General features: G+C 43.0%; 1 long non-coding RNA gene across 1 annotated transcript; it reads left to right on the forward strand.

Annotated features, from left to right (window-relative positions):
* Positions 1–4,085: 4,085 nt before the first annotated feature.
* LOC143773570 (uncharacterized) lies at positions 4,086–6,624 on the forward strand. The gene is made up of 3 exons (XR_013215238.1): positions 4,086–4,116; positions 4,572–4,646; positions 6,558–6,624. It is a non-coding gene; the product is annotated as an uncharacterized LOC143773570 (long non-coding RNA).
* Positions 6,625–9,018: the final 2,394 nt, after the last annotated feature.

A 9,018-nucleotide genomic window follows, 5' to 3' on the forward strand; every position in this document is an offset into this window, starting at 1 on the left:
GGCAAGATAGTTTTCCCTTTTCTATCTCTAGGGGTAATTAGTCCTCCAGCTGTGTCGAGATGTCTAGGGAGTGAAAGGTACATTCCACGGCTACTTCTAGTTGCGGTGTTAAGTTCAGGGTCTGCGGTCAGTACAGTCTCTAGAGTACGTCTCATGCTGCTCTTAGGCCACCAGATTATAACAGCTGATACCCCATTTGTGGGGGGAACCATCATTTGGGCGCATGGCAGAGCTTGGAAGGGAAGGAGCACCATTTTAAATTTTCAAAGCATAATTGGCTGGAGATCAGATGCCATGTCGCGTTTGAAGACCCCCTGATTTGCCTAAACAGTGGAAACCCCCAATTTTAACTCTATCCCTAACCCCAACACACCCCTAACCCTATTCCCAACCCTAACCATAACCCTAACCACACCCCTAACCCCAACCTTAACCACACCCCTTACCCTAACCCCAACCTTAACCACAACCCTAACACCAACACACCCCTAAGACTAATCCCAACTCTAACCATAACCCTAACCACTTCCCTAGCCCTGACACACCCCTAACCTAATCCCAACCCTAACCCTAATCCCAACCGTAAAAATAATCCAACCCTAACCCCAACTCTAGCCTCAACCCTAACCCTAACTTTAGCCCCAACCCTAACCCTACCTTTAGCCCCAACTCTAACAGTAACTTTAGCCCCAACCCTAACCCTAACTTTATCCCTAACCCTAGCCCTTACCCTAACCCTAGCCCTAACGCTAATGGGAAAATTGAAATAAATACTTTTTTTATTTTATTATTTTCCCTAACTAAGGGGTTGATAAAGGAGGGTTTGATTTACTATTTATGGTGGATTTCTAAAGTGGGTTTTTATGTTCGGCAGCTGTCACTCAATAAAGGGGTTAACTAGTGGGACAGTTTTATAGGTCGGGTCGTTACGGACGCGTCGATACCAAATATGTGTACTTTTATTGTTTTTTTTTATTATTTACCTAAATAAATGGATTTATTGGTAAAATATTTATTTATTTATTTTATTTATTTATTAATTTAGGGATTTTTTAAAATGTTTTTACTCATCATTAGTGTTGAGCATTCCGATAAGTATCGGGTATCGGCCGATATTTGCGGTATCGGAATTCCAATACCGAGTTCTGATATTTTTGCGATATCGGGAATCGGGATCGGGATGCATATTCATGTGTAAAATAAAGAATAAAAATAAAAAATAGGGATATACTCACCCTCTGACGCGCCCTGGTTGTAACCGCTGCAACCGGCAGCCTCCGTTCCTAAGAATGAGCGAGTGAAGGACCTGCGATGACGTCGCGGTCTTGTGATTGGTCGCGTGAGTGGTCACATGAGCGGTCACGCGACCAATCACAAGCCGCCACGTCATTGAAGGTCCTTCACTCGCTCATTCTTAGGAACGGAGGCTGCCAGTTGCAGCTGTTACAACCAGGGCGCGTCAGAGGGTGAGCATATCCCTATTTTTTATTTTTATTCTTTATTTTACACATGAATATGGATCCCAGGGCCTGAAGGAGAGTTTCCTCTCCTTCAGACCCTGGGAACCATCCAGGATCACTTCCGATATTTGTGTCCCATTGACTTGTATTGGTATCGGGTATCGGTATCGGCGATATCCGATATTTTTCGGATATCGGCCGATACAATCCGATACCGATACTTTCAAATATCGGAAGGTATCGCTCAACACTACTCATCATATTTTTTCTTTTTAACTTTATTACATTGTCCCACGTTGGGACATCACTATATAAGGTCAGATCGCTGATCTGACACTTTTTATAGCACTGTGTCAGATCAGTGATCTGACAAGCAGTGTAGGAGGCTTGCTGGAGCCTGCTCTTAGCAGGCCCTCACAAGCCACCTCACTCCAGGACCCGGAAGGAGCCCCGTGGCCATCTTGGAGCCGGGAGTCTCCATGGAGACCACAGGAACAACTGGTGGGAGAGCGCAGGGAGCCCTCATCCCTGCACGATTGTTCTCTCTGCTGCTGTCAGTACTGACAGTGGCATCAGAGGGGTTAAATGCCCGCGATCGGTGCTAGCACCAATTGTGGGCATTGCGGGGGGGTGTCAGCTGTCATATAATTAATGCAATGTTGTGGTAACCAAAAAAAATATTTCTGTCATTTTGACTTTATTCTTGCTATGTCATTTTGAATGGAGTGAAAGGGGGATGATATGAACTTTTATTTATTTTTAAAAAAATATTTTAAAAAACTTTTTTGTTACTATTTGCATGCTTCAATAGTCTCGATGGGAGACTAGAAGCTGCATTAGTCCAATCGGCTCTGATACATACAGACAATGAACAGATCGCCTGTATGTAGCAGAAATGCTCACTTGCTATGAGCGCCGACCACGATAGAGGTGTGCTATGACAACCATAGAGGTCTGCTGGAAACCGCTGGTTGTCATGCAAACCCATAAGTGACCCGCACTCACGTGACAGGGTCACCAATGGGCGGTATTTCTGATGCGCTTGCTGGAATCGTGAGTTCAATGCAGCTGTCAGAGATTGATAGCGGCATTTAACTAGTTAACAGCCAGGGGTGGATCGCAATTCCACCCACGGCTGTTAGAGGCACATATCAGCTGTTCAAAACAGCTGGCATGTGCTGGAAAAGATGTGAGCTCAGCGCTGGAGCCCACATAAAAAGGAAGGAAGTTTGACATTGGCTTACTATTACGCCCGATGTCAGAAAGGGGTTAATATACTTAGAAAACCAGGTATCATTTACTGTTCATAAATACTTGCTACATCGTGTTGATATATCACATAAAATCCCCCCAAAATATATTTCAATTTGTGAGTGTAATGGGAAAATGCCCAAGGCATTGTACAGCAAAAAGCCTAATAAATCACCCAATATTAGATTCCTTTTAATACATTAGTACAAGTAAAAAGTAAAAGTTGAATTAGTGAAAATATAGGACAGCAGATTACCACTTGTTTCATGCCCTATTAATGGGTGACCTGTAATGTTTGATTTTCCCTGTGAAGAAAACAAGCATTTATATTGCACTTTAACCACAAATATCAGCTGATTACGTGACTTGTAGCAGCATCACATCCTGTGGGAACCCATAACCTGAGCCATAATTGCCTACTATACACAGCTCTTTAAACTGTAATCTATAAAATAAAAGTCCCATACCATACATCACATGGCTGTGGGAACTTTGCTAAAGTTTTTTTATCTGAAATGATAAATCCAATATATTTGAAATGGATTCTGTCTAGTTCAAGCTAATATTGACTATTCATTGTAATGTCTATTAAGAGCTACTGTAGTTTAAAAAAATGTTTTTTGATTACATACGAAAATGAGACTCTGAGGTACTGGAAATAAATATAATACTTATCTATAATGAACACACAGAAACAAGATAAATATGAATGCATCATAAACAGGTATTAATATCTTAAGGGGCCTTGAAATGCGCCAGAAAACTCAAGCAATTATTGAAAGCAAACTGAAAATTGGACTTTATGCATGATCGCAAAGATGTCCCTCTTTACCATTATACATAAAGTCCCATCTTCATAGCATCATTGATTTCCACAGTATCACTGTCCCCATTGGGGCTCACAGTAAAAAATCCCCTATAAGTATGTCTTTGGCATGTGGGAGGAAAACTGAGTACCCAGAGGATTTTTATTATCTTAAGCATGGCAACTTGATGGATTAACAATCTGTGTGAAGATAAATCTTGTGCAACCCTAGATAGGTCCACAAAGGTCTTCTCCACCTTTATCACCTCTTTGTGTTGTTCCTTATAAGTTTTCCAAACATGATATCATTCTCCAGTGATTACTTTCTTTTTATAATGTGTCCAAAGTAGGCAAGTCGTAGCTTGGTGATTCATGCTTTGAGTGATAGGTCTGGCTTGATTTTTTAGAAGATTGATTTGTTTGTTTTTCTTGCCATCCATGGTAATGATAACATCCTTCTCCTGCACCACACTTGAAGGTATTGATTCTTCTGCTGTTTTGTTTCTGTATCGTCCCAGATTCGCATCCATATGTTATTACAGAACAGATCAAACTATGTACAAGAAAGTGAAATATTCCTCAATTTGAAGATCTTGTCAAGTGAGTTCATTATTAGCTTTCCAAATCTATTCTCTTATTGACTTCCAGTACCCAAAGGAAACCAAGACAAACCCAGGGAGAACATACAAATGTCTGACAGATGTGGTCCTTGATAGTATTTGAACTCTGGAATTCAGCCCTGCTAACCACTGAGCCACTATGCTGCTCAATGCAAAGATATTGGTTTGCAATCTTGGGTTTACCCTCTGGATCTCCCTCTTTTCCAAGTAAAATCTATTGTCTGTCTATGTAAAGTATTAAGGATACTTAGAGTTTAGTAGGGATGGAGTGAAACAAAAAGAGCAGTCCTAGGAGAAATAAAATCCAGTTCAAGCTAATCGCACTCAAAACAAATTATTTTAAAATTCCTTCATTTCTGAAAATGTCCTTGAAATTGTGTCAAAACGTAGCCAAAATTTAATTTGCACAAATGTATCTCTCTTTATCTTCTGTAGAAATAACCAAAATAAATAAACATTTGGATAATGGGCATCTATGTTGAGATGCCTTCCCGACTTCAATGAACTCAGGTATACTTTTGTTTATACTTTTTCTGCTTATGATTTTTACTGGATTGTCCTTATGCAATGCTTTAATTTTGCTGAGTAGAGGAATGTTCAGCTAATGGGACAGTGAACCTATTAAGGAATTAATGGATGTTAAGAGGGAAAGAGTGGAAGATTGGATAGTTGAAATGAGGCAGGGAGCCTTTCTTTCAAAGCTATATTGTTAAATTCATTATATGTTAAGGAAATGTGTAAAGCATTTTCAGCATTTTCTGCTAAATTGACATAGACCTGAGCACCTCTTACACTCCTGTAGAGTAGAGTGGTCAAGGGTTCCATATTTACATATTTATAGGAATTCTTCTTGATGATAATTGTGCCATCTGGTGAATTCCTTCAGACTATATATTTGGTTAGCTTTCTCTACCTATTGGACCTAAGTATAGGCCCCGTCTCACTAAGCGATTTACCAACGATCACGACCAGCGATACGACCTGGCCGTGATCGTTGGTAAGTCGCTGTGTGGTCGCTGGGGAGCTGTCACACAGACAGCTCTCTCCAGCGACCAACGATCAGGGGAACGACTTCGGCATCGTTGAAACTGTCTTCAACGATGCCGAAGTCCCCCTGCAGCACCCGGGTAACCAGGGTAAACATCGGGTTACTAAGCGCAGGGCCGCGCTTAGTAACCCGATGTTTACCCTGGTTACCAAAAAAAAAAAAACAGTACATACTCGCCTTTCGGTGTCCAGGTCCCTTGCCGTCTGCTTCCTGCTCTGACTGAGATCCGGCCGTACAGTGAGAGCAGAGCGCAGCGGTGACGTCACTGCTGTGCTCTCACTTCTCACTTTCCGGCCGGCAGTCAGTGAGAGCAGGAAGCAGACGGCAAGGGACCTGACGGACATCAGAAGGCGAGTATGTATTGTTTGTTTTTTTTTTACATTTACGCTGGTAACCAGGGTAAACATCGGGTTACTAAGCGCGGCCCTGCGCTTAGTAACCCGATGTTTACCCTGGTTACCAGTGAAGACATCGCTGGATCGGTGTCACACACACCGATTCAGCGATGTCAGCGGGGCCTCAACGACCAAAAAAAGTCCAGGCCATTCCGACACGACCAGCGATCTCGCAGCAGGGGCCTGATCGCTGGTACGTGTCACACATAGCGAGATCGCTATGGAGGTCGCTGTTGCGTCACAAAACTAGTGACTCAGCAGCGATCTCGCTAGCGATCTCGCTATGTGAGACGGGGCCTTATCGGAAAGGATTGAAGTCAGTGTTAAGGAACAAGATATGTAAATGGTTGCCAACATGTGTGTGGCTTGAGATGTCTTGTCAGACCAGCTGTATGTTGAGTTAATGCTCCTGCCCAGGGGAGATAGCTTAAGTCACTTATGATAAATGAGGATACAGATGAAACAGCAGGTGCTTATAGCTGCTGTTTTCTGAAGTAGCACACTTCCCTGCCTGATGTTACACATTTCCGTGCTTGTTTTATCACAGGCAGGAGTGAGTGTTTTTGCCACATCTCCAGCCTCCTGAGCTCATTATAAACCCAGTCAATGATGTACAGTAGGAGCTCCAGTGATTATTCCTACCTCAGAAATAAGAAGCTATGAGCCCCTGCTGTTTTGTCTGTGCACTCACTTATCATAAATGACTTATGCTTCCCAACTCTGGCCAGGAGGTGTGGTATGTGGTTACTATCAACTGGAGAATCTGCGCGTGGACACATGTATAGACTTCTGGACACAGCCATTACACAGTACACAGCAGGGGCACATTTATAAAATTATCTCAGCACAAAAACATTTTTAAACACATTGTGGAACGTATTATTATTATAAGATTTATTAATTAAAATTTACTTTGTTTGCAACCCATTATATTGTCATCTACTGAGAAATAATATAGTATCTTAATAATCTTCTTAGAAATCAAAGTTGGAGGACTTTTGAAGATCACTACACGATTTGAATCAATAGAAGTGTATTAATTCAGCGGTGTGAAAATAATTGTGAAAAACTGAAATCTCTAAAACTAGGAGGACACATTACAGGAAAAGACCTGTCAGACACTGGCAGGGGGCAGGGAGAAACTGCTGGGAATCCTACCGCCTGACTAGATTGCTGTGTGTTAGGCCTCTTTCACACTTGCGTCGTATGACGTACGTCACAATCCGTTGTTTTGGGAAAAAAAATGGATCCTGCAAATGTGCCCGCAGGATGCGTTATTTTCCCGTAGACTTGTATTGCCGACGGATCGCGACGTATGGTCACACGTCGCGTCCGTCGTGCACTGAATGCGTTGGTATTTGGCAGACCATTGGCACGAAAAAATGTTCAAGTGAACATATTTTCGTCCGTCGCATACGCCATTTTCTACCCCGCATGCGCGACCGGAACTCCGTCCCCTCCTTCCCGGACTTTAGAATGGGCAGCGGATACTTTGAAAAACTTCATCCGCTGCCCACGTCGTGTTACAATTTCACAACGTGCGTCGGTACGTCGGCCCGACGCTTAGCGACGGACCAGTACCGACGCTAGTGTGAAAGTAGCCTTAGGTGTTGAGTTCCCGCTGCTGCACAGGGGGAATCTCGAACCATGTCCACTGCGGTCTCTCTTTCTCCTCCAGCCACAGTGGAACCTGTTCAGCAGAGACGTCAATCCCAGCGTCTAGCTCAAGCTGATATTGTGCGCTTGGTTAATGCTGCCTTTCCAGAAACTGCCTTTGTAGCCAGCACTGATCAGCAAGCAGGCCTTTCAGGGACCAATTCCTGCTTTTCCCAAGCTGAGCATGCCCATGGGACGACCTCCTATTGGAGGTCGGGGGTCACATGCTCAGGTCCTGTTGCGGCTCTTATTGGAGCATCAGGAAGGTCCCGGAGCATTACTACTATGAAAGATTTGCATGGCCGCTTGGCCATGCTCTAGTGTACACTTGCTAACTTGTGTGTGTGTGGATGTATGCCTGTCAATGGATGAAAGTGCCTGACAGTGCTATCCTGCACATTAGCACAAGTTACTGAATCTAATTAGCAGCGACCGCCAGTGCGGCGCCGTGCGCATATAGTGCACTTTCCTGGCCCAAGTTTGGGTGGTTAGTGGCGTCTGACAGAGTGGCGCTGCACGCACTCCTGTGCAGTTAATTATTACGTTCAGATTAGTCTCTGACACCCTAGTAGTGGTGTCGAGCGCAAGAGGTCTAGAGGAACTCTTTTCCTGAGTCTTGGGGCAGAGTTCTGTGACTCTTTGCTTTAGCTCTTTGTGCGGTACAGTGGCCCTGTGACGCCACAGGGTTCGCTTCCTTCATACCAGGAGAAGCTAACCCATTTGTGTATCCACATTATACCGCCATATAGTCCATTATTACCAAGCAGCAGGTGTCTTAGCTACACGGTGGACCCTGGACTGCGAACGCACCTTATATCATCTCTAATTATTATTTGGTGCATTCCGCCAGTCCTAACACCGTGCTGTTCGGTACCCGGCAATTGGTAAACTTTGCTTTTCTCTGAAAATTTCAGAATTAAATGTACCATATTTTTCAGACTATAAGATGAACCGGACCATAAGACGCACCTAGGTTTTGGAGAAGGTGTATAGGAAAAAAAAATTTAAGCAAAAAATGTGGTCATGATGCACTGTTATGAGGAGGGGGATCTGCTGCTGGAACTGTTACAGGGGTAATGTCCCCCAATACTGTACTAATATCCTCTATCTTGGCATATATGTCCCAATCCTGGTATATATGCCCCCCAATCCTTATATATAAGATCCCATCCTGGTGTATACACCATGTTCCAAATTATTATGCAAATGACATTTTTCTCCAATTTTCCGAAATGGTCGGTGCAAATTACAGTCACTATAATAAAAGTCATCACTCGTTAGAGTATGCATCTAATTCTATTGAAGAAACCTCCCAATGATAACAGTATAATCTCCAAAATGAATAAAAACTCAAAATGCACTGTTCCAAAATATTAGGCACAGTATAATTTCTAAACATTTGATGTTTTAAAGAACTGAAAATGCTAATTTGTGGAATTTGCAGCATTAGGATATTTAACTCCAAAACAACCTACCAGGCCAAGTTACATGTTAACATAAGAACCCTTCTTTGAAATCCCCTTCACAATTCTTGCATCCATTGAACTTATGAGTTTTTGGAGAGTTTCTGCTTGTATTTCTTTGCATGAAGTCAGAATAGCCACCCAGAGCTGCTATTTTGATTTGAACTGCCTCCCACCCTCATAGATCTTTTGCTTGATGATAGGGTTGAGGTCAGGGGAAGATGGTGGCCACACCATGAGTTTATCTCCTTTTATGCCCATAGCAGCCAATGACTCAGAGGTATTCTTTGCGGCATGAGATGGTGCATTGTCATGCTTGA

Source organism: Ranitomeya variabilis, chromosome 5, assembly GCF_051348905.1.
Source record: "Ranitomeya variabilis isolate aRanVar5 chromosome 5, aRanVar5.hap1, whole genome shotgun sequence".
In the NCBI taxonomy this organism is placed as follows: domain Eukaryota; kingdom Metazoa; phylum Chordata; class Amphibia; order Anura; family Dendrobatidae; genus Ranitomeya; species Ranitomeya variabilis.